Genomic DNA, 26996 nt, shown 5'->3' with positions numbered 1-26996 from the left:
TTTGTTTTGTTTTGTTTTCTATGCTGAGGCAAATGGGGTTAAGTGACTTGCCCAGGGTCACACAGCTAGGAAGTGTTAAGTGTCTGAGGCCAGATTTGGACTCAGGTCCTCCTGACTTCAGGACTGGTGCTCTATCCACTGTGCCACCTAGCTGCCCTGCATGCTCTAGTCTTTCTAGATTTTCATGACACTATTCTCTTGGTTTTCCTCCTACTTATTTGACTGCTCCTTCTCAGCCACTGTTCCTGAATCTTCACCAAGTCATGTCCACTAACTGTGGATATTTATTAAGGTCCTGTTTGTGCCTCTCCTCTTTTCACTCTATACTGTCTTAATAATCTCATCAATCCATTTGGCTTCGGTTATCTCTGTGTATATGATTCCCAGATCTTTCTCCTGAGCTCCAATCATACATCACTTATCTTTATTCTCAAATCAGAAGTCCCTAGACATCTGAAATGCCACATAGTCAATTTCCCCCTAAAAATCTGTCCTCTTCCTCTCTTTGCCATAATTATTAAGGGTATTACCATCATCCTTGTTAACCCTGAAATCATTTTCGATTCCTTACTCACATTTAGTGTACACAACTAATCTTACCATTTCTAACTTTACATCTCTCACATACACATTCCTTTTTCTTTTCTAACACAGCTGCTACCTCCTCATCACCTCTCACATGGATTATTGCAGTAACCTTCTGGTTGATCTCCCTGCTTTAAATCTGTACTCTAATCCATCCTACACTTAGTTGGCAAGGTGATTTTCCTAAAGTATAGATTGGACCATGCTATCCTCTACCACTCAAAAAAATCCCATTGGCTCCTTGTTACCTCCAAAAACAAATATAAAAACCTTTTTTTGTCATTCAAAGCCTTTTATAATGTGTCCTTCCTACTTTTTCAATGTTCTTGTATTTTATTCCCCTCCACACACTTATGTATAAATGAACTACACTGACTTCTTCACAAAAAATAGTTAGATTATTAGTTCCTTGAAAACAAGAACTGTCTTTTGCCTTTCTGTGTAATCCCAGTATAGTGCCTGGCACATAACAAGCAAATAATAAATACTTGTTGACTGACTGTAACACTCCTTTGCTTTCTGTGCCTACTCCCATATCTAGAATGCTCTGCTCACTTCTCTCTCATGGTTCACTTGTTTTTCTTTAAGATGTAATTCAAGACTCATCTCTTCAGGAACAATTTACTAGTAGCTAAGCTACTAGTCCCTTGCCTTTCACATTATTATTTGATATCATTATTATTATTATGTATCACATGTAATTATATATCATAACTAATACAATATATAATCATATATATCATTATAATAAATTCTGATTTAATTTACACAGCATATATTTTAGATCCACTGTTGGATCAAAGGGTATGCAAATACCCTTTTTGATAATTTTTTGAACATAGTTCCAAATTGCTCTCAGGAATGGTTGAATCCATTCACAGTTCCACCAACAATGTATCAGTTTCCCAATCTTTCCACATCCCCTCCAACATTGGTCATTATCGTTTCCTGTCATCTTAGCCAATATAACAAGTGAATAGTGGTATCTCGGAGTTGTCTTAATTTGCATTTCTCTGATCAATACTGATTTGGAGCACCTTTTCATGTGACTATAAAGAGTTTCAATTTCTTCATCTGAAAATTGTCTGTTCATATCCTTTGACCATTTATCAATTGGAGAATGGCTTGAACTATTATAAATTTGATTCAATTCTCTGTATATTTTAGAAATGAGGCCTTTGTCAGAACCTTTGAATGTAAAAATGTTTTCCTAGTTTATTGCTTCCCTTCTAATCTTGTCTGTATTAGTTTTGTTTGTACAAAATTTTTTTAACTTAATATAATCAAAATTATCTATTTGTGATCAGTAATGATCTCTAATTCTTCTTTGATCACAAATTCCTTCCTGCTCCACAGATCTCAGAGGTAAGCTAACCTATGTTCTTCTAATTTGTTTATAATATCATTTTTTTATGTATAGATCATTAATCTATTTCGACCTTATTTTGGTATAGAGTATTAGGTATAGGTCAATGCCTATTTTCTGCCATACTTGTTTCCAATTTTCCCAGCAGTTTTCATCAAATAGTAAATTCTTATCCCAAAAGCTAGGATCTTTGGGTTTGTCAAATATTAGATTGCTATAGTCATTGACTATTTTGTTCTGTGAACCTAACCTATTCCACTGATCAACTGCCCTTTTTCTTGCCCTTTTTTTTTTGGTTTTAAAACCAGTACCAAATGGTTTTGATGACGACTGCTTTATAATATAGTTTTAGATCTGGTACAGCTAGGCCACCTTCATTTGCTTTTCTTTTCATTAGTTCCCTTGAAATTCTTGACCTTTTGTTCTTCCAGATGAATTTGTTGTTATTATAAATAGATTAGTTAGAATTTGTTGTTATTAGAAATAGATTAGTTTAGGTAGTATTATCATCTTTATTATATTCGCTCAACCTATCCAAGAGCAGTTTATATTTTCCCAATTGCTTAGATCTGACTTTATTTGTGTGGAAAGTGTTTTGTAGTTTTGACCATATATTTCCTGACCATTCCTTGGCAGATAGATTCCCAAGTATTTTATTCTTTCAACAGTTATTTTAAAATGGAATTTCTCTTTGTAGCTCTTGCTGTTGGATTTTGTTAGTGATGTATAAAAATACTGATTATTTATGTGGATTTATTTTATATTCTGCAACTTTGCTAAAGTTGTGGATTACTTCTAATAGATTTTTAGTTGATTCTCTAGGGTTCTCTAAATATACCATCTTATCATCTGCAAAGAGTAATAATTTGGTTTCCTCATTACTTACTCTAATTTCTTTAATCTCTTTTTTCTTCTCTTATTGCCAAAGCTAGCATTTCTGAATAATAAAGGTGATGGTGGGCAAACTTGTTTCACCCCTGATCTTATTGGAAATGGTTCCAGTTTATCCCCATTACATATGATGCTTGCTAATGGTTTTAAACAGATGCTACTGACTGTTTTAAGGAAGAGTCCACTTATTCCTATACTCTCTAGTGTTTTTAATAGGAATGGATGTTGGACTTTATCAAATGCTTTTTCTACATCTATTGAGATAATCATATGGTTTTTGTTAATTTGGTTATTGGTATAGTCAATTATGCTAATAGTTTTCCTAATATTGAATCAGCCCTGATATAAATCCTACTTGGTTGTGGTGTATTATCCTGGGGATGATTTTCTGAAATCTTTTTCTAATATTTTATTTAAGATGTTTGCATCAATATTCATTAGGGAAATTGGTCTATAAATTTTTTTCTCTGTTTTTGTCCTACCTGGTTTAGGTGTCAATACCATGTCTGTGTCATAAAAGGAATTTGGTAGGAGTCCTTCATTCCCTATTTTTCAAATAGTTTATGTAGTATTAGAGTTAATTTTTCTTTAACTGTTTGGTAGAATTCACATGTAAATCCATCTGGTCTGTGCATTTCTTAGGGAATTAATAATTTGTTCTATTTCTTTTTCTAAAATGGACTATTTAAGTAATTTATGTCCTCTTCTGTTAATCTGGGCAATCTGTATTTTTGTAGATATTCCTCCATTTTACTTAGGTTGTCAAATTTATTGGCATTAAGTTGGGCAAAATAACTCCTAATTATTGCTCTAATTTCTTCTTTATTGGTGGAAAGTTCTCCCTTTTCATTTTTGAGACCAATAATTTGATTTCCTCTTTCCTTTTTCTAAACAAATTAACTAAAGGTTTATTTTGTTGGTTTTTTCATAAAACCAGCTCCTAGTTTTATTTATTAAATCATTAGGTTTTTTTAATTTCAATTTTATTGATCTCTTCTTTAATTTTAGAATTTCAAGTTTGGTATTTGATTTGGGGTTTTAAATTTGTTCTTTTTCTAGCTTTTTTAGTTGCAAGCCCAATTCATTGATCTTCTCTTTCTCTATTTTATACAAGTAAGCATCTAGAGATAAAGAATTTCTCTTTATTACCACTTTGGCTGCATCCCACAAATTTTGGCATGTTGTCTCATTATTGTCATGCTCTTGGATAAAATTATTGACTATGTCTATGATTTGCTGTTTCACCTATTCATTCTTTAGAATGAGATTATTTAGTTTCCAATTACTTTTTGGTCTATTTTACCTTGGCCTTTGATTGAATGTAATTTTTATTGCATCATGATCTGAAAAAATGCATATACTATTTCTGCCTTTCTGCATTTGATTTTGAGGTCTTTATGTCCTAACATATGGTCAATTTTTGTATAGGTTCCATGAACTGCTGAGAAGAAAGTATACTCCTTTCTGTCTCCATTCAATTTTCTCCAAAGGTCTATCATACCTAACTTTTCTAAGTATTCTATTTACCTCTTTATCTTCTTTCTTATTTATTTTGTGGTTTGATTTATCTAGTTCTGAGAGTGCAAAGTTGAGATCACCCACTAATATGCTTTTGCTGTTTATTTCTTCTTGCAAGTCTCTTAACTTTTCCTTTAGAAATTTAGATGCTACGCCACTTGGTGCATATATGTTTAATATTGATATTGCTTCATTATTTATAATACCCTTTAGCAAGATATAATGCCCTTCCTTATTTCTTTTAATTAGATTAATTTTTGCTTTTGTTTGATCTGAGATAACGATTTCTCCGTGACTCTCCTCTCTGCTTCCAGATCATACTACTTGGAGCTACCTCCACTGACTCTCTTATATTTCCAGCTGGATACAGACTCCTACACTTCTACATTTGCAGTTCAGCTGTAAGATAACATGACCAATGGAAGAGAATGAGATTTAAAAAAACACCCCCTTTTCCTTGCTTCTCTTCTTGGTAAGGTTGCAAGGGTCACACTCAACAAAGCTATTTTCTGAATCTATAAGAGGCTTAGCTTTGGAGCAGGGGTGAAGCCAATATTGATCACAGTCAGTAGCAAGTTTTTTCTTTCATTCCATCATGAAGGACTCCATACTTCATAAAGAGATAACAATGCATAGATTCTCCTTTGCATTTCCATTTATCCATTAATACCTCATCTTCTCGATTATTTGCCTCCTGCTTTCTTTGAATTCATTAAATTGGGGGAAGGGAGTGGAGGAACAAATTATCTCTATTACACATAGTTGAGAAAAGTGATTCTTAGAAAGGTAAAACTTGTATAAGGTCACACAGATTATATGTAGGAGAGCCAGAATTCAAACCTGACATCTCTCTTTAAGCTTACCCAGTTATAAAGCTTTTATTAGTTTCTTGGGGATATTTGGAAGGTAGAAGCTCTCACCAAAGGAGATGAGGTTGATTGGGCAAAAGTCAGGATTTACTTAATTCAGAGTCTGGAAGGGTAAGGGGAAAAAGCTGTGAGAATGCAAGCATGTGTGTAATTATAGGTGGATAAATTTGTTTCTGTTCATTTTTTTGTCAGGAGTTTCAGAAAAGGGAAGGAGTTTATGGAGAAAGATATGAATAAAAAAAAAACAAGAAGGGAAAAAAGAGAAAAGTTTGTGAAGTAAACCAAATTTGGTTTGGTGTGTGACTGAAACAGAATTTTAGGGGCACAAGAAGTCATGTTTCCATCCTCTTCCATCTTTATTTGATGTAATTGAATTGATAGTCCATTAAATATCTGCTTTGTTTTTAAGGCATTAAATGCTACTTGTAGTTTAGAAAGACAAAGTAATCACTGCATCATGAATCCATAATCTAGATTGTCTGTATCACTCAAATGGGCCTTTATTTTGTTTTCCTCAGAGAATTGTAGTTTGGTTCTCTAGGCATCTAAGTTCCCAGCTACAGATTTAACTCTTCTTCCATTCCTAAATCCTATCCCATTTTCTTCTGGCCTAAAGAAAAAAGGGAGAGGAAAAAATTGATGTTCTGCCATCTCCATTGAAAATCTGCTAGAAATAGAGGCCAGCAACTCAGAGTTCCATGGGAACTTCTGGAGCTCATTCTCGCCCACAATAAGCATATGGTCAAAGAAGGTAGTTTTTGCCCATTATAGGGCAAGATCTCTGATTTTAACCTCAAGAATCCTAAGAAGGATAATGTAACAGACTGATGATTTTGGTGTCAGAGGACCCAGATTCAAATTGTAGCTTTAACCAGATGGCGTTGGACAAGTATTAACTACAATGGGTCTCCATTTCATGGAGGATTCTTAAGGCTTCTCCAGCTCCAGTCTAAATTAGTAGATTGATGCCTTGGGTCACATAATTTTAGTGACTACAGAACCACAAATATTAGAAAATAATTTTGGAGTTCATCTGTTACAAACCTTTCACTCCATAATAAAGGAAACAAGTCCAGATATAAATAGTTTGTACAGGGTCACATACATTAGAACTCAGGTTCTCTGATTTAAAACTAGAGTTCTTACTAAATTGCCTTGGTCAGTTATTTCATTCAGTTTAGTGAATGAATTCTGTTTTGTTCAGCCCACAGACTCCTAGCTGGGCACCTACAACCATTGAGAGGAGGGAGTCAAGTTAAAACATCCCCATTGAACAACAGTCAGGTAATCATTCAATGAAAAAATTGTAAACATGTACTATATACAAAGCACTGTGTTGGATGCTGAGGAAGAGAATAAAGCTTGGATATGCCATATAAACTTAATTTTGCAAATAACCTGTAATATGAGAATCACAGACCACATTTACCTAAGAACTTAAAATTTTACAAAAACCTTTTTCTCACAAATCATGTGAGACAAATATTTTTATGATTTTTTTTCAGATGGAGAAACTGAGGCACAGAGAGTATAAGGGAATTAGTCATGTTCATAATAGCTCGATATCAAAATTTGAATTCAGGTCTCCTGATTCCAGATTCTATATTCTTTCTACTATAGCAGCTTTCCACAATACTTTCAGAATTAAGATTGGGAAAGGAGAGAGAAAATGCAAGAATATTGGAATATATGCTCTATAATATTGCATCTAGCAAATCTGTCTTACTTTCTTTGTGGAGGTCCTTCACCTTAAGCAAAGAGTTACAGTAGTTTCTGAGTTTCTCAGTTAAGTGTAATTCTCCCCTTTTTCTACCATTTTCCCTTCCCTCCACTCCTCTTCCCACCCCCTAATCTCCTTGATATAGGTGTAACATACATCTATCATTTATAACAACTCAAGTTCCTCAGGATTCAACACGTCATTCAAAGCCGACAACTGTCTCCTATCACAGAGATAGTGAGCTAGTAGGTGAGGCTGTCCTTTGCACTCTCTCAGGTTCAGATGCTGAGAAGCTTTGGAGGAGGCGTGTTCAAATAAGACATAGAAGGAATAGATGATAATATTTTTGGAAACAAGACTTCTCAGGAGCACACCGAGTCCTGGCATTTGGATGTTGGTAATGATGGTGGTGGAAGAGGTGTGAGAAGTGGCAGAAAAGAGACAGAAAATGGAATTTAGGAAGACTTAGTGAGTCTCCAGGGATTGACTAGGAGTGTATTGATATTCTCTGTCCCTATTATCTTAGAGTGAACTTGCATCAACTCTCTCTTAGGATTCTAGGGCACCCTGAGGGGTTTATGGGCTTTATTTTCTCCAGTCAATTTAAGCCCCCACTAGCTGCATTTCCCCTCCACTGTCAGGTACTAGTGCCTTGTTCCTCAGTTTCATTTAACCACTTAACATCAATTAACTTTTACAAAAGGATATTTGCTTCAAAGATATAGCAATAGCAAAAACCTTGGATACTCACTCTCTACCTAAGATAGAAAAGAAAAACACAAAGGAAAGATCAAGGACAGTAGATAATATTAGAACATTTTAGATATGTCATGGTGATAATCTTGTTGTTTAGTCATTTTTCATTCAAGTGATATGATCCCATTTGACATTTTCTTGGCAAAGATCCTGGGGAATAGTTTGCCTTTACTTCTCTGGTTTATTTTAAATAAGGAAACTGAGGCAAATGGAGTTAAATAGCTTGCTCAGGGTCACAGAGCTAGTAAGTGTCTGAGGCCAGATTGAAGTTAAGAGGATGAGTTTTCCTGACTCCTGGCTCCACACTCTATATACTGTGCCACCTAACTGTCCCTTTAATATTAGAAAGCATTAATGATTTCAGTTGGTCTTTAATTTCATCAGGCTACACATCATCATAATTCTCTTGAAAACAAATGCCCCAGCATTCTTCATGGTGAAAGACATAATCAGAGGTTGCCCTTTCACCATGTAGAATGCATGTGCCAGGGAACTAGCAAGAAGTTATAATAGAAAGGTGTGTGAGCTCAGATGAATAGGACAAGGAAAAGGGGCTCTCTGTGGGATGTATTAAGAGTATTCCTTTGAAGAATCTTTGAAAGTCAATCCATTAGTCACCTTGCATTTGTTGAGCACCTACTGTGTTCCAGATACTGTGCCAAGGTCTCTAATTTTTCTACTAAAACTCAAGCAAAGTAAAAGAAACTGGGTTGCTCCTAACTTTTTAATGTTAAACATTAAAAGGAGTTCCTCCTTCAGATCTCTACAAGTTGTTGAAGTCTGTGGAGGAATATGAGTGTCTTTAAAATAGATTCTTATTTGTCATGAGTTACTTTGATATCTTCCTAGAGGCAGCAGAATGGACTAAACGGTCCTTCAAGGTCCTTTCTAACCCTATAGATGTCTGTGAACCCTTAGTCATACCCTCCATGCTTTAGCAACAGTAAAAACACGGCAAAACCCCAGTAATCTAGTCTATAAACAGTTTTTAAGGGCTCAAGATAACCTAAAAGTCCAGGGAGTAAGTCACTCCACTGGGGGACCCATTTTCCTCTAGGGGAGAATCATATAAATAAGTCATATAATGTTTTTTAGTGTCCTTGGAGGTTCCTGAGCTATAAGAACAGTGAAAGATAATCTTGGTATTTCACCAGGATTATGGAACTCCTTAGATCTCCTTCCTAGACTGCATGTGGGCATAAATATCGTAAGTTTAAACCTATTTAGTTTTTCCTTTCCCTCTAACCACATCAATTAATTTGTCAATTAATAAGTTAAACTTTTATTAAGTGCCTACTATGTGCCAGCTATTGTGCTAAGGGCTGAGGATACAAAAGAAAAAAAGCCAAAACTCAGCCCTTGCCCTCAAGAGCTTACTATTAATAAGAGAACATGCAAAGAGATAGATAGATAATGTGTATATGTATGCATACTGCATGCATCCGTATATGGATGCATGTATGGATGGATGTTTGTAGTATAAAACAAGATATGTGTAGATTAAATAGGAAATGGTTAAAAAAAGGAAGGTCAAACATCTTAAAGGGAACTTGGCAACTTGTTTAATTCTATAATCAGCTATCCCCACTCCTGAAAAAAAAATCATTCAAAGAACAGAAAAGTCAGCTTCCTATTCAAAGACCACCACATTTTGAAAGGCCCCATCCTCCTAGAGCTGTGCATACTTGAAAGTAATACTATATATGAGCCAGTCTCTCTCCTGGGGAATGTCCTCCCGAGTGTCCTGAATAGTCTTTCCTACTACTGACCCACCTCACCCATAGAGCCTTCCTTAAGCTTACAAGTCTTCACAGGTCTCTTCATTTCCTAAAATCCTACAGCACTTATTGGCTATATCATTCATTCTGGCATCTAATTACAGACCTGTTTCATGTGCACAGGACTTGTTTTCCCAACTCAATTGCTCGATTCCTGGAAGAACCACAGTTTACATTTTCTTTGTATCTTCCTCAAAGCTGGATGCATAGCAAAAAAAAAAATATATATATATATATATATATTCAAGAAATCTTTACTGAATGAGCAGATGTTGCTTATATATAATGAGTCTTGCTACATGCAAAGCTTGCTGTTATATGATCCTAGGTGGGACTCAGTCTCCAAGACAAATATTTTTGGGCTGTGTATACCAGACAGGCCCAACCATATTAAAGGGTATTACTGAAGAAAATGAAAATATTGTTCTACCCAATTTCTACTCCCCAAAGGCACCTTTCTAACCAACTTTTAGCTATCCAGACAAACAGAGGAAACCAGTGGTTTCACCAGTGGGTGAATAACCCACAAACAGCAAATAATTTTAGAACATTCTAGGTGTCATGATATGATATGTAATTACTGATAAGATATATAATTTTGATGTTGTTATTTTGTTTTTCTAGGACTCTTTGTGACCCTATTTGATTTTTTTTCCCCCTGAGGCAGTTGGGGCTAAGTGACTTGCCCAGGGTCACACAGCTAGGAAATATTAAATGTCTGAGACCAGATTTGAACTCAGGTCTTCCTGACTTCAGGGCTGGCACTCCATCCACGGCACCACATAGCTGCCCCTATTTGATCTTTTTTTTTTTTTTTGACAGAGATACTGCAGTGGTTTGCTACTACCTTCTCCAGCTCATTTTACAAATGAGGAAACTGAGGCAAATAGGGTTAAATGACTTCCCCAAGTTCATACAGCCAGGAAGTGTCCGAGACCCGATTTGAACGTAGGTGTTTCTGACTTTCCTCTATCCACCTAGCTTTTCCATAGTAGAATGTACAACACAGCATTTTAGAGTTGGACAGGACTTTGGAAACCATGTATATGAGGGAGTACTCTATCCACTATACCAGGAAGAAAAGAACCCAGGGAAAAAAAAAGGCTCAAAGAGATGAAATCACTTTTTCAACTTTACATAACTAAGACTAGAATTAAATGTCATTGCTCTCAGTGCTGGGTTCTTTTCAGATTTATTTTCCTAATTATGTTTTGTTAATTTCAAATTTCAATTGAGTTTGCCCACCCAAAAGAGTCCTAGAATCCATGGACAGTAGGGGAAAGCCAACCCAGAATTCAAAGCTGTTTTATTCCACAGTTGATAGTATTCCTGGCCCATAGCCTTATTCACTACTTAAATTTATCTCTAACTGGGTTTTCAGTGTATACAGTCCTTGCTGCAAACACTCTCATTCTACCCTCCCTCCAGACCCTTTCCTGCCCTACCCTGGGATACTGTGCCTTAATATCCTGTTCCATTTGCTATAAAGACTATGGGTCATTAATAATGCTAATAGCTTCTAATGAAAATGTGGGAAACAAATATCTCAGATCTCTTGGTGGCCCCTGGAGAGAGGGCCATTTTGGTTCTGGTTATAGAGAAAAGGGCACAAAGGCTACTTATTCATTTTAATGGTAATTACATGTAATAACCCTGGGGGTAAGGGGTTGTCCCATGGGAAGAGGGAGCCCATGAAGTGTATGTTCTAGCACTCTAGTTCCACAAAAACTAACAGCTGCCACAGAAAACCAGTTCTGTAATTGGGTTATCCTGGGCTAACATAGCAGAGCCCCAATAGCTTCAGACATTTTTACAGCCTCCTAGGGCAAGACTATTTACCCAAATCCAGAACCAAATTTATCAGTGGTGGTTCCCCCCATAATTTGGCTGTCTCAAGGTAACTCCCTAAAAGATTATGAAATTAGCACTTTCTCTCTCTCTCCTTCCCTCACTCCCTTCTTCTGTCTGTCTTTGCCTTTCCCTTCTTCCCTCCCTCCTTCCCTGTTTCTTTCTGTGTCTCTCTGTCTGTTTGTGTCTGTGTCTGTCTCTTTTTTTCTCTCATCCTCCCCTTACTTTCTTCCCTATTTCTCCTTCCCTATTTCTTTCTCTTATTTGCTCCTTCTCTGCTTTTCTCCTTTGAACTCTCATTTCCCCCTCTCCCTCTCTCCCTCCTTTGCCCCCCTCCTTCTCTCTCTCTTTCTCTCTCTCTCTCTCCCCCTCTCCCTCTCCCTCTCCCTTTTCCTTTTCCTCTCTCTCTCTTCCTCTCCTTTTTCCTCTCCATTCTCTCTCATCTCCCTTAACCTCACCATATTGGGTTGAAGGAAAAACAATATCCTATCCCTTAAGGAATGGAATTTTTCCCTCCCTTAATCTTTCTGCATGATTCAAAAATTAAGTCAACTAAAATTTGATAGCCATTAGGGTTTCCTAACAAACTACGCAGCATGGAAGTAGAAATAAACTTTTAGGACAGGGATTATTAACCTGAGGTCTGTGAACTTAAAATACTTTTATGATTATTATTTCCTTTTTAATATATATTTTATTTTTCCCAATTACATATTAAAACAATTTTTAACATTTATTTTTTTTTAAATTTTGAGTTCCAAATCCTATCCCTCCTCCTTCCCTTTCCTCTCCCTGAGAAGGCAAGCAATCAGATGTGCAATCATGTAAAACAATGACTATTTTAATATAATTGAATCCCTTTGTAACATTATATATCTTTAAAAGCCTTATTCTGAGGAGCTTATGATATTCACTAGACTGTCAAAAAAAAATCTATCACTATACACACACACACGTACACACACACACACATGCACACGCACAAATGGTTAAGCAGCCCTCCTTCAAAAGGGAAAATCAGCTCTTTTTATTATTTCTCCAATTAGGCCAAAGGAAAACAAGAAGTAAATGGTCAGGCAGGAAATGAATATATGGGGCACCATTAAATCCCCCATCAGTGGACAAGAAAGGAAGGAAAGAAATTGTGACATGGATTAGTGTGCTACAAAGGTCCCTCAGCCTGCTGCTTTAACTTGGTTAGGCTTGTGCTGCCCTTCACAAATACTTGACTTCTATCTGTCTGTCATAGATCCTTTTCAATCATTAGCAAAGTCCTAATTTGCCTTGACCCCATCATTCTCACATTACCTCCATATCAATCAGTCAACAAATATTGACTGCTTATTGTGTAGCAGACAGAGGTTAGGTATTAGTAATACAACCAATGACACAATAGCCACTTCTCTACAAGGCTAAGCTAAATGGCTCCTCATACAGTTATCTCTTCTACATTGAGATTTTCCTCATCACAGTTTTGATATATAGCAGATCAGCATAAGAAATTAAATGGGAATTTGGAGAAGGTTTTTGTAGAAGCCACAAAATGACACTCAACAGCTAGCAAACAACACAGAGCCTATATCCAGACTTAACATAAATTTTACAATAAGATACCCCATAAAGGAAAAAGAAAAAAGTTCTGACCTTCTGGAAGAGCCAAAAATTTTTACATGGATTTTCCAGATTAAGGGATACTGCACCAGAAGGGATACTATAATTCACTCAAAATGGAAGGAATAAATGTGCATTCTGGAAGTACCAATTTCTTCCCAATGTCACAGGTACTTGGGAACTCTAGGTATTTAAAAAACAAAAAACAAAAACAAAATATATAAAATTATGCAGTTATTCCCAGCAATCACTTCCTGCTTCCTAAGTTTCCATAGCAATAGCTGTGGACATGACAAAAATCCACAATCCCAGAAATCTCAGAAAATCTGAGATATTAGGGATCTCAGAAGTAATCCAGACCCACCCTTACTGAACATAATTTCCCTTCTACAATAGACTTGACAAGTAAAGTCTGCTTATTGGGGAAATTTATCACCTCTGGAGGTAGCCCATTTCAAAAAGCTATAAAAGTCTTCCTTCTATAAAAACCAAAATGTTTTGTAAAAACCCAGTAATTTCTACTCATTGCCTCTAGTTTTTTGCTCTGAGGCTAAAGAAACGCAAATTAATCCCTCTGCCCCAAGACAAGTCTTCATATTCTTGAAGACAGCTAGTATGTCCTCAACCTTTCTGGACAATAATTTCCTTGACTAAGGGTATAATCCCTTTCAGTTCTAAACCTATGATTTCATAACTTTTTCTCTTCAATTTGAACATCTCCAGTTTTCCACCTGAACTTCATATTTCATTCTTGAGCCTCCTCTCCATCTGATCCACATCCTTTTTTGAATGTTTTCTACCTTGTTCTTGGTCTTCCTGAGGTAGAGGGTGGGCAACTGACCTAGTATTTCTTATATGATCTGACCATAGCAGAAGACTAAATCTACTCCCTCTTTCTGGCCACTAGACTTGACTAAATTAGAGGGCTTCATTCATAATGGATTCAATTAAACTAAACAAACATGAGCATACAGGCAAAGAAAAATCCAGGTTGGGGTGGTCTTGATTTTGTTATCTGTAAAATGGGATGTGACTTGATAGTAAGGCATCCTTTCAGCTCCAGATACTTTGGTCCAGCCTGAAACATATCTTTATATAAACATCTAAGAACCTTTGAAAACTGAAAGTAAAGATGATGCTGTTAGTGGCAATACAGAGAGTTGAGGTGTGAGAATCCCCTTCTGGTCAGCACAGGTTCAACATGAAAGAATTCATGAACCCAAAAAGTTTTTCTGGCAAAAGGGAGTTTATTGTTGGCAGTGCAGAAGTCAGCTTTTGCTAGGAAAACTTCTGAGTGACAAGGTCCTGGCAGAGAAATAAAGAGGCGTTATTGCTGAGAAGAGAATGTCTTTACAGTGGACAGGGGCCCTGGCAGGCAGCTATGCCAAGGAGAGAGAGGTTCCTTGACAAGGCGAGAGAGGTTCTTTGACAAGGCATAGTCCTGCTTTGGACATTCTGCAAAGAAATGAGTTTAAAATTGCCCTTTAATAGGAAATCTGAGACTGAAGTTCCCAGTTGAAAAGAAAGCCAATGCCCCCAGGCCTAAAAATTTATCAATATTAGGCCCAGATCTCCCAATTGAATGAAAATCATGTTGAAGACTTTTTCAGCCTGAATGGGGCAGCCAGTTTCCCAAAAAGATCAGTGGGGGGCGGGGGGGTGATTTGCCTTAGAAAAGCCCAGCCTGGAAAATACGCTTTCTCCTAGACTCTTTGGAACCTGGGAGACCCCAGTCTCTCTTCTTTTGCAGATCAAAGGGGACATAGTTTCAGTGATTATTTTACACAATTTTTAAAGAGCTCACCCCTGTCAAAGACAGTTGAGGCTGTTATAGAGTGAAATAAAAAAGAATAAAGCCAAAACTTGCAACAAATGGGATAAAGAAATGCTTCAGGTATTGAGGGACAGTATTCTTATCTAGACATCAGGCCATGTTTTGTGAGGATTTAAAAAAAATCATAGATCTGTAATCAGAAAAATATAAGAACTGGAAGGAATCTTATATTCTAATATTTTACAAGTGGGGAAACTAAGCCCACAGGAAAAGTGACTTTTTGGAACCACATATTCTTCTGCACTAAATCCAACACTCTTTCCAATATATTACATAGAGTATCTCTTTGGTTACTGTTGCCACCATTGCCTAACTAGCCTTTGAGATACCTGGTATTCTTCACCTTCCCTTGGCATAGGGTAGGCTTGGGAAGAAAAGCTTCTCTTAATTCGAAAGAGAGAAGAGAAAAATAAAGGAAAGTACAATGTGACATATAAACCTAAGGGCTATTTCTTTTATTTATTCTTGGATCCTGACTAGTAAAGGTTGGGTAAATAAATCAAAGAGTAAAAAAGGAAGAAGACCCCAGGGTTGGACCAGGATACAGCTGCAAGAATTAGTTCCCTTCTTTCTTGCAACTTGTTTATTCACAGATGGGGTTACCAGTGGTTACCATTATAAATTTTTTAAAACTAAGTCACTCCTTGAATGTCTGCCCTCGGCTATGAAAATGTTTCTAACTCCTGTTAGAAACGAGAAGTCAAGATACAAAGAATTTAGTTAAAAGTTACAGTGGATTGGTTGGCAACTAGGGAAGAAGATCATTAGGGAAAGGAATAGGGCCAAAATTAGGGGAGTTTGGATGAGTGGCAGCAAGGGAAATGGATCATTCAAGAGGGTAGAGACCATAATTTTATTCTCTTCTAAGGTGAAGAGAATGTTGTCTTCCCTTCTCCCCTCTCCTAAATGTCCTCTCTTCTTAACATTCCTACTGCTGTCAAGGATACCACCATCTTCCCAGTAACCCAAGTTTATAAACTAGTTATACTTTGATTCCTCATTCTTGCTCATCATATCTGATCTATTGCCCATTTATGTTGATTCTGCCTTTTTAACATCTCTTGGATATATCTCCTTCTTTCTTTCAACAGTGCCATTCCCCTAGTTCAGGTGACCCTGACTTCACACCTTTGCTATTACAATAGCCTTCTGAATGGCCTCCCTTTCTCTCTCTCTCTCTCTCTCTCTCTCTCTCTCTCTCTCGATAGATAGATAGATAGATATAGACATAGATATAGATACACATATATACATACACAAAAATGCATATATATGTTTGTGTGTATATATATTTATATATCTTACTTGTACATAATTGTTTACATATGTCTTCCCCATTAGAATGTAAGTTCCTAGAAAGCAGTGACTTTTCTTTGCTATTTTGCACAGCCCTGCCTCACTAAAATCCAGTTCACCTGCAAGTCAAGACATTTCCCTACTGGTGTCATTAATCATCTTTAAGAATGAAGAGACAAACAACAACCCCAGCACTGAGCACAGTTAGCACAAGTTAGGAACTTAATAAATGTGTTTTGTCTGACTACTGATTGACCCCTAAGCTTTCTAGGAAGACAGAAAATCACATGACAGTCTCCTAAGACAACATGAGGCCTTACCACAAGGCAAATGACCAACTGAATGTTCAAAGACCAACTGAATTGGGAATAGAATCATGGTTTTAGAACTGGGATATCTTAGTTGTCATTAGTTGAACATCCCTCATTTGACACATATGATAATTGAGGAATGAAGAGGTGAATTGAGTTGTCTAAGATCACAGTGGTGGTAGTATAATAAATAACAGAGCCAGGATAGAAATTTAGATCACTTTATCAGACTAGATGTTGAATTTTTCAGTATTCTTCAGCACCACAACGAGTCAAGGAAAATAAAGTTGGAAAGAAGTGTTGGAGCTAGATTGTGAAGAGTCTTTAAAATCAGTTTAATAAAAGCGGACACTGGGGAACTATCAAAAGTTTTTGAGCAATGGAGCAATATGCTTTGTTGGGCAAAGATTGATCTGGCAGCAATGTGTTGGATGGATTGAGGGAAGGACCCTCTGGTCTCTTTCTCTTTACCTAACATTCATTACCTAACAAAGGGGAGAGTCCCACAATAGTTCATGAAAGGGACCAGAGAGAATGAATAAGGAGTAAGGGGTCATAGTGACTTATGTTTTCTTCTAGTGTAACTGAAGATCAAAGAAAAAACCTCTGTATTCTTCCTTTCTAGCCACCACAAGCCTGGCTTGCTCTGCTTACTGAAAACTTTCCTACGAATTTCTCCATGTCTGATAGAATTGACAAGGGTGAAGGTCAAGAGGAAAGAAGAGAGGGATTTATGAAGCCAAATTATTTGTGATTTGTAAGCTGTGAGCCTGGAAGTGAATTACAGCATAATTGCATGAAAATCTATTCCTTAACCTGATGCTTTTCTGCTGAGATCTCCTTATACTTCCAGGAAGGTTGAGCAAAACCACAACTAATAATTCTGCCCCCATCCCAGAGAAATGCAGAAAATGCCTACCTATTTGGGGATTTAGGAGAGGCCCTGAAACATTATTCCAGAGAGTGAAGAGACAAAGATAATGAGCTTTTACTGATGAGACCACCACCATAGAGAGAATGGGATTCTGTTGGGGTGGGCTAAGGAAGAATTCATCATCTGGTAATTTCCTACTTTACCTAAATATTCTTGCTAACTAGTTACTAAGTTCATTTGTTTCTACCTGTTAAAGGAGTACAAATACACCCTCCATTTTGGTGCCTCATGGTAAAGCACTGGTTCTTTCATTCTAGTTAGAGCTCCAACAAGAAGAGGTGAGGAAAGTGAGCTGAAGTACCCAAGAATGACTGAAAATCCAGGTACTGGAAGGATGCAGTTACCTTCAACCAAAACAGGGAAATGTAGAGGAGAGGGTTTAGGTTAGAAAATGATGAAATACCCACAGAATGGTCAGGCAGGCATCCAGCAGGCAGTTGATAATGCAGGCCTCAAAAGATAAGGGATGGATGGATGGATAGATAGATAGATAGTTAGATACACACATACATACATGTGTGATTTGGGAGAGAGAGGAGAAACAGAGAGGGAGGGAGGAAGGATGAGAGAAACAGAGAGGAGACAGAGAGAGAGAGAGAAATAGAGAGGGAGACAGGAAAGAGACAGAGAGAGAGAAAGAGAGGAAAGACAAAAGGAGAAAGAGAGACAGAAACGGGGTCGGGGGGGAGAGAGCAAGAGCAAACAATGATAGGTACACAGGGGACAGGAAGTGGATGATCATGCAGAAAAGGAGCCTGAGAAGAAGTAAGAAGACAGGTAGGAGAAATTCAGTGCTGTGAAAGCCAAGTGAGGAGAAAATATCCAGAAATCAGGGTTGATCAACAGCATCAAAAATTGCAGAAACATCAAGAAGAACAAGAAAAAAAAAAAAACCTAGAATTTAGCAGTTGAGAGGAATAGCAGTCTCATAGAGAGCAGTTGCATCATTATCATTATGGTGAGTAATGGAGGTAAGGAAGTAGAAGCACAAGTTTGCCTGTGAAAGGGACTAGAGATCTAGATTGTAGAACAATAATTTAAGCACAGGTGTAAGGTTTGTTTTTTTTTTTTTTTAAGGTGACAGAAAGCTGGGCATGTTTGTAAGTAGCAAGGAAATAGACAATTAGATTAAGATAGAAATTTCTCGTATCTAAATTTTACCACTTTCCTTTCTAAGCTATTTATTCTCCTAATTCTTTCCTCCAGAGCTTTTATTTCATTTATCTTTTGCTTCATTTCTTCTAGTTAATCATATAGTCATTGTAGAAAATCTATTTTTCCCTTTGAATCTCTGCTTGCAGTTAGAAATCCTTGTTCCTTCTTTTAAGGAATAGCTAGATCTACATTAACTTTTCATGCTAGCCAGCATTTTCTTGGATATTCTAAATCCAACTGTAGTCCCTAAATTTGGGCTTTTAAACCCATGTTCTTTTACATGCTGTGCTTTTGGGGGGATTGCTTGATCTCATCCTGGGTTACCTGGATTTCTACCCTGACTTCCACTGCCTGGGGTTTGCCCTTCATGTGGGATCTTAGAGATTCTGTTTGCTCAATTTTCAGGGCCTTCTCTGGTGTCTTGGAGTAGAATGTTATGGAACCCAGAGTCCATGAACCTGGACTGATTTAGTCTAAATGCTGGCACCAAATGGTCATTGCTCTCTCTCACTTTCCTGGGTTTCTCAGAGAAGCTGCTGCCTCCAGACACAGACTACATTTTTTCCCTCCTTACAGGCTGCATTTATTCCTTGTCTATCTTTGGTTTCATTAAGGAGACTTGACTTTATTGTAGACCTCCTCCTATTGCTCTTAGGTTTCTGGTTGAGTTTGTATAGTTCTGGGGTAGGAGATACTATAATTTTTCATCAAATTTCTTGATCATTTTTTGGTCTAGTGCAAATTTCAGGGTTTTGCTAGCTTAAGTATGTGGGATTTGGGTGGCTTGCATGATGTTCAAACAGCCCTCTTGACTAGAAATCTGTAGAGAGGTATAAGGTTTACAAAGTACTTTCCATATGTTTTATCATCACCATTTTACAGAAGAGGAAACCAAACTCAAAGAGATGAAGGAATTTGCCACTACGTAAATGGAGTCAGGGATTTTGTCCAACCTCTGTCTTCTTTCAAGGTGCTATTGATGATCATAAACTTTAAGCTAGAGGAAGAGGTTCTGGGCATTTCTGAACACAGGTTACCTTCCCCAACTGTGATTGAATTAAAGAATACTTCTGGGACAGCTCCGTGACATAGTGGATAGTACACTAGCCCTGGAGTTAGGAAGATCAGAATTCACTCAAGATTCAGACACTTACTAACTGTGTGACCCTGGACAAGTCACATAACCTCGATTACTTCCCCAAAAAAGAGGGGGAAATAATACTTACTTCCTTTTCTGAGCAGGCTAAAAAAAAAGTCAAGAGCCAAGCCATTGGACAGCATTTCCAACCACTAAGGACTGCCCTACTTTCTCTTGCCTCAGACCAAGAAATGATTGGCCAGAGATACTTGTGCCCATGAATATAAATGTATGTTTTAAGTGCAAATAAATCAAGGTTATCCAGTGAGTAGAAGGAAATTGAATTCTGAGAAAACTAATTTGGGTCCTGAATAAAAGATAACAAAATATACCTTCTAATTCACAAAATAAGAGTGGGGGACTGCTGAGACAGAATATTGTGTACATTGTCAGAAAAGATTTCTGCATCGCATGTTTTTGCTTAATTGTTTTTTGGTACAAGGACATAGTATAGGGAAGGGAAATGAAGTAGGTGGTATCAAAAATAAACATGTCATGCAAAAATGTTTGTGGCAGCCTTTTTTGTAGTGGCAAGGAACTGAAAATTGAGTAGATGTCTATTCCTCTGTTGGGGAATGGCTGAATAAGTTATGGTATATGAATGTAATAGAATATTATTTTTCTATAAGAAATAATGAGTAGACTTGATTTCAGAAAATCTGGAGAGACTTACTTGAACTGATGCTGAGTAAAGTGAATAGAACCAAGAGAATATTGTACATAGCAGCAAGATTATATGATGATCAATTGTGATGGACTGGGCTCTTTTCAACAATGAGGGGATTCAAGGTAGTTTCAGTAAACTTCTGATGGAGAGAGCATCCAGAGAGAGGACTATGGGGATTGAATATGGATCACAACATAGTATTTTTACCTTTTGTGATTATTTTTGTTATTGTTTGCTTGCTTTTTTCTTTCTCATTTTTTCCCTTTTTGGATATGATTTTTCTGTGCAGCATGACAAATATAGAAATATGTTTAGAAAAATTGCACATGTTTAACCTATATTGGATTACTTGCTGTCTAGAGTAGGGGAGCAGTTAAGAGGGAGGGAGAAAAATTTGGACCACAAGGTTTGCAAAGATAAATGTTGAAAACTATTTTTGCATCTATTTTGAAAAAATAAAAAGCTATTATGTATACACACACACATATAAAGAATTAACATAGGACAAAAGGTATCAATGAAACTTTTTTTTTAGGCTGAGAGTCACTAGAGAACCTTCAGATATATACCTTCAGTCATGGAAATATTTATTGCTATTCTGACTAGTGTTAGTAACTAGAAAAACAAAAAACAAACAAAACTCTCAGCTCCCTAAAGGAGAAGGACATGGGAAATAATAAGGGATGAGGAGAGGGCCATCTTCAACTTTTTTCTGAAGCTGCTGTGATTATGGATTTCTAGCAAATTCGGCTAGGGGCCAAATCCCTCAGATTAAGGAGTGAGCAGAGAAAGGGATGGGAAAGGGAGGAGTGGCCTACCAGAGCAGGGCAGCAGCGGAACAAGAGAACCTAATGGTCCCTGAATGAAATAATATTCAGTGTGATAGGCCATCTGACAGCCCTAATTAATAAAAGAAATTAAACCAGCTGTCAAGGGACAAAATGGATTAGATGGGGCAGGAGGAACAAATCACTCAGGTGAATACTCTCCCCCAAGTCTCTCTGCTCTCCCTTTCCCTCCCCCTCCTCTTCATTTCCCTATATAAATCATCTTTCATTTCACTTCCCTTCCCTTCCTGGGTTCTCCTCATCCTTCTCTTTCTCATTCCCAATGTGCCTTAGCCCCTATCCTTGCCCTGTCTTCACTCTTTCTCTAATCCCCTGTACTTCTCCTAAATCTTGTGCTTGCCTAAAGAAGCAAGGTTTAGGTTTCCATAACACAGTAATCAGAGAAAGTGAGGATCTTGGATACTTCCAGCTCCAAGAAATCTAAGGTATGTACAGAATCCTAGAATTTGAGATTTGGAAGGAACCTCAGCATCTATCTACTTCAACTCTTATACAAAAGGAATCCTCACTGTTAAGACATTCCAAAAAGTAGTCTTCAGGTTTCTGCTTAAAGACCCCTACCTAGCAAGGTAGCTTTTTTCCTAACACAAATCCTAAATTTGCCTCTTTTGTAATTTCCATTCAGAACTCCAAATTATGTCCTCTGGGATCAAACAGAAAAGTCTTGCCCCTTCTCCACATATTTGAACTCATTTATCAAGTCTCTTCCTGAGCTTTCCCTTTGCCAGACTAAATATACCCATTTCTTTCTGCTGTTCCTCCTATGATATGGACTCAAGACCCTTCACCATCTCTTCTTGAAACTCCCCAGTTTATCAATCCTTCTTAAAATTTGAATTTCAGAATTGAATTCCAAATGAGGTCTAATGAAGAGAGAATACAATAAGACTATCATATTCCTATTCCTAGAAGCAGTATCCCTCACTAAGCAGCCCAAGATGACATTCAGTATTTTTAGCTCCCATATCATACTGCTGACTCATATATGAACTTGTAACTTATTATAAAAAAACCATATTTTTTTCAGAATGGTATCTTTCAAGCCATACCATCCCCATCTTGTATTTATGGAGTTGATTTTTGGACCCAAGTGCAAGATTTTACATTTATTCCTATTACATTGGGCTCAACTCAGTGCTCGAGCCTGTCAGTATCCCTTCTGGATCATTACTCTCTTATGCACAGTGCTAACTGTCCCTCCCAGTTTTGTATCATCTGCAATTCTAATGAGTACACAATCTGTGCCCTTTTTTCGGTCATTGATAAAAATGTTAAATACCACAAGGTCAAGTATAGATTCCTGTTATACTCCATTGTAGATCTGCCATTTTGACATTGAATCATTTCCAGTCCAATAAACATTGTGCCTACTATGTGCCAGTGCTGGGGATGCAAGAAAGACAATCGTGTTGCTCTCAACAAACAATGAAATAGTTTCAGAGGAAACTGGGAAGACCTTTGTGATCTGATGCAGACTACAGTAAGCAGAAATGGAGAACAATTTATGTAGTAACATTATAGAAAAATATCTCTGAAAGGCTGTAGAATTCTAATTAATGCAATCATAAACCATGAGTCCAGAAAACTGAAGATGAATCACATTCTCTACCTTCAGCCAGAGAAGTAATGGACTTAAAATCTAGAAGAATATAGGCATTTTTTAAACATTCCTAACCTAGGGATTTATTTTACTGTACTATACACATTTATTGAAAAGTTTTTATTTTATTTTGGGTTTTTTTGTGTGTGGGGGAGGTGGGAGCACTGGGAGAAAGAAAAAAATTAATATTTATAAAAATAAAGGGAGAAAAAGCTTTGCTAAAATCTGAATAAACTATATCCATATCATATCCCTCATCTATCAATTTACTAATCCTATCATAAGTTAGTCTGGCATGACCTATTCTTGATGTAAACAGACTTGCTCCTTATCATAACTATTCTCCTTTCTAGATATTTGCTTACTATCTTTTTCATGATTCATTTTAGAGTTTTCCCAAAAAGTGAATTATTGCCTTATATTTTTTCAGATTCTTTTTCCTTTATCTTTCATTTTGTTACTTACAGTAGCTCAGAAATCATATCTACCAATTCTTTCTGCAAATAAAGATGTAGTTCTTCTGGGCCAGATGGCTTGAATTCATCAAGAATGAGTAACTGTTCTTTTACTATCTCCTTATTTATCAACTGGAGCAGCTAGGTGGATTGGAATAAGAAAAACTCATCTTCATAATAAGTTCAAATCCAGCTTCAAACACTAACGCTGTGATCGTGAGCAGTTACTTCACTCTTGTTTGCCTCAGTCTCTTCTGAAAAATGATTTGAAGAAGGAAATGGCTAGTATCTTTGCCAAGAAAACCCAAAATGGAGTCACAGAGAGTTGACCCAACTAAACAACAATAAATTTATGAATTCCTGTCTTCTCTTTGTTGTCAGATACCATCCCATCCATCTAGTGCACCACCATACCCTTAGTTACCAAAGCTTAAAATGTTGAACTCCTGATCATTCATTGGATACTCACACCCAATCCACCAAATATGTTGTCAAATATCAACTTTTGTCATTTCTACCTTTATAATAGCTCTCCAACATGTTTAGGAGAAGGGCAAGATAGTATAACTGTAGAATAAGATGACCCCAAGGATCCAGCTTCTGTGACTCACGTCTAAGTGACTAAAGTTCCAATTCCTACACTGACCAGAACATCTCCATCTTCTTCTGTCTATCTAGCTTTATGAGCAGTAGGTCTCAGAAATGAAGGAGCCAACAGTATGGTCCACAGCCTGGAGAGCTACTGAGCTAAAGGGAATAGAAGCCTGTCTAAACCAGGCTTCCTCTCTGGTTTTGTTTACAATGGAAACATCTCCCTCATCTCCTAATAATGGTCCTGTCCCACCCACATATCCACTAAGGTTATCTTTAGACTTTTTGTATCCCAAAGAGATCATAAAAAAAGGGGAAAGAACCCACATATGCAAAAATGTTTGTACCAGCCCTTTTTATGTAGAAATTAAGAGGATGCTTGTCAGTTGAGTAATGGCTGAATAAGTTATCTTAATGGATGTAATGAAATATTATTGTTCTATAAGAAATGATCAGCAGGCTGGTTTCAGAAAAGCCTAGAAAGACTTACATGAACTAATGCTAAGTGAAGTGAGCAGAACCAAGAGGACATTGTACACAGCAATAACAAGATTATGTGATGATCAACTGTGATGGACTTGGCTCTTTTCAACAATGAGGTGATTCAAGGAAATTCCAATAGACTTGTGTTGGAGAGAGCTATCTGCATCCACAGAGGACTGTGGAGACTGGATGTGGATCATAGCATGGTATTTTCACCTTTGTTGTTGTTATTCTATTGTCACCTTTATTGTTGTTGTTTGGTTGATTTTTTCCTTTCTCACTTTTCCCTTTTGATCTGATTTTTTCTTGCCCAGTATGACAAATGTGAAAATGTTTAGAAAAATTGCATGTGTTTAATCTATATTGGATTACTTGCTGTCTCTGGTTATTTTGAAAAATAAAAAGCTATTACTATAAAAAAAAATCTTAGGATCTTTTATCACTTGGAAAAATAGATCCAAAGCACTCTCATCTCTCAGATCTCTGTGAGAAAAAAATCTCACAGTTGTTTTTTTTTTTTTACTTTTTGAGGAGAATATATAAAAAAAGTACAGGATACCAAAAGTCTTAGTGAAGTTTTGAGCTGCTAAAGCATAAATTATTAAACTCTAATAACACTAAGACTTTTGGGATACCCTGTATAGTTAGTTATCTCTTAGTTAATCATGAGGATTATCTACTCTATAGATTATCTATTTAATCCCAGGCACCCCCTTTCCACCCAGTATATTTCTGAACCACATCTCATGCTGTTCAAACTCATTGGACTATCAAGCCAAATGATTTTATAAAGGATGGAAAGGAAAAACCCTGTCATGAAACTCATATTTTGATAGAACTTTTGAATTATTCACCAACTTGGATTATTCATGTCATCACTCTCTTCCATTAGCTAACTGTATAAAGAAAGAATAATAGACTAGAGGTGAGAAGGTCAGGCTAACCGGCTCCGTGATGTTAGGTAAATCACTCCCTCATCTGGATTACAGTTTCCTTCTCTGAAAAATGAGGATTTATTGGATTAGATGATCTCTAAGATCCCTATATGCTATACCAAGGCAGGCTATTATAATTCTATTTGTTGCAGCTAATATCTTAGCGAGGAAGTAACACAGACACAATTGCAGGAATTCAAACGTGCATTCATTTATTCATGGACAATAATACTTTCAATCAAGGCAAAATGAATTATGTAAAAAAAAAAAAAGGTAATTTGTCTTGACAACAGAACTTTAAACTGTTCTGACTCATGAACTCTGAACAATAGTAAATGTCTGGGTTGATATAAAAATATGTCATCGTTATTCTTTTTTTTTTTTAATCTTCATTCCTTCAAAATAATCTAGCCTTTTCTCCCTTCTTTCCTTCCCCTAAACTTCACTTTCTTGTGATTGATAAATCTACAGAAAGTTTAAGTTAGAGAATGACTCCTCCTTTAGTTCTTGTATGTCATAAATATAAGTATGCATGGGTTTGGTTTTGATAAGCCTGCCTGGTCCATGCTCCATGCATGTTCTATGGCATAGATGTCAGAGCTGAATGAAAACTCAGAAATTATTTGGATCTTTCTCTCATCTTGTAGCTAGAAAATTTAAGGCCTAAAGAGATGAATGTTGCACAGTTAGTAAGAGCTTAGAGCACTAAATTTAGTCATCATACCTGGGTTTAATCCCAGTTCAGCTATTTACTATTAACTTTTCAAGAAGAGAAAAGTGTCTTCCTTTCTCTGGACTTCAGGTTCCTCATTTGAAAAATTTGTGGATAAGAGAGAGAGCTCTAGGGACTCTTCCACTTCAGATGCTATAATCTGAGAGGTGGAACTGAAAAAAGAATTCCTTTTGGGTGCTCCCATTGTGCTTCTGGCCCGTGGGAAAAAGTATGCTCTGAGTCCTAGAAGGCAAAGTCTCATCTGCTACTCATACCCCTTCACAGGCTCTACACAACTATCACCTTCTCTGACTTAGCTGCCCCTTTGCCATTTCTGACTTTTTCAGCTGGAACTCAGACAACCAAAGTAGACAAAAAAGACCTGAACTTGCTTACTTTCCCCCTGCCCACTTCTCATTCCTCCTTGAGTGGAAACTCAGAACTACATCTGGTACCTTCCTTAGAAACAGGGGGCCTGAAATGCAATTAACCTAATTGTCTGAGCAGATTGTAAGAGCCAGAGGGAGACGGGAACTTACACACTGAAAGCAGGAAGAGTGTCTAGGACAATCACCGCTTTAGGATGGAAAATAACCAGGGTTATGTTAGACATGGGGGCACAAGCCTGTAATCCTAGCTACCAGAGGAAGCAGAGGCTGGAGGGTTAGGGAGTTGTGAGGTACACTGGGACTAAGACCTACTGGTTATTCCCATTAAGTCCAATACCCAGTATGGTGAGTTAAAGGGAACTCATCCAGATCAGAAATGGAACTATCACTTAGTGGGACTGGGCCCAAAGATAGGGAGACCCACTCTTAAAGAAGGGAAGAAAAGAAGAAAAGGAACATTTAAGGTATCAGAGTGACTGCTAAAGGTCAGAGTAACTAATGGAGAAAGAATTCTCTTCCTGTACTTGCTCTCTTTATGCATCCATATTATAAATACAGAATATTGTGATTGGAAGAGATCTTAGAAATCAAAGTCTATCCTCTCATTTTGCAAATTAAGAAACTGAGACCCAGAGAGGAGAAACAAAGTATCATCATTAATGGTTTGATATCAGCTTTTAAGTGTCTCTAGTGAAATCCATATGGG

General features: G+C 37.0%; 1 protein-coding gene across 17 annotated transcripts in view; it reads left to right on the top strand.

Moving 5' to 3' along the window:
* The window catches only part of RBFOX3 (RNA binding fox-1 homolog 3), a 942623-nt gene that overhangs the window by 853270 nt on the left and 62357 nt on the right, over positions 1–26996 (top strand). For 3 of the 17 annotated variants that reach the window (XM_031968496.1, XM_031968492.1, XM_031968501.1), the window contains one exon: positions 6434–6513. The exons of the other annotated variants lie outside the window; for them this stretch is intronic. The gene's annotated coding sequence lies outside the window, so the exon portion shown is untranslated. The remainder of the gene's footprint in view (positions 1–6433; positions 6514–26996) is intronic. 17 annotated transcript variants of the gene reach the window in all.

Source organism: Sarcophilus harrisii, chromosome 4 (assembly GCF_902635505.1).
Source record: "Sarcophilus harrisii chromosome 4, mSarHar1.11, whole genome shotgun sequence".
Taxonomy (NCBI): domain Eukaryota; kingdom Metazoa; phylum Chordata; class Mammalia; order Dasyuromorphia; family Dasyuridae; genus Sarcophilus; species Sarcophilus harrisii.
This window is presented reverse-complemented; position numbering and strand designations above follow the sequence as displayed.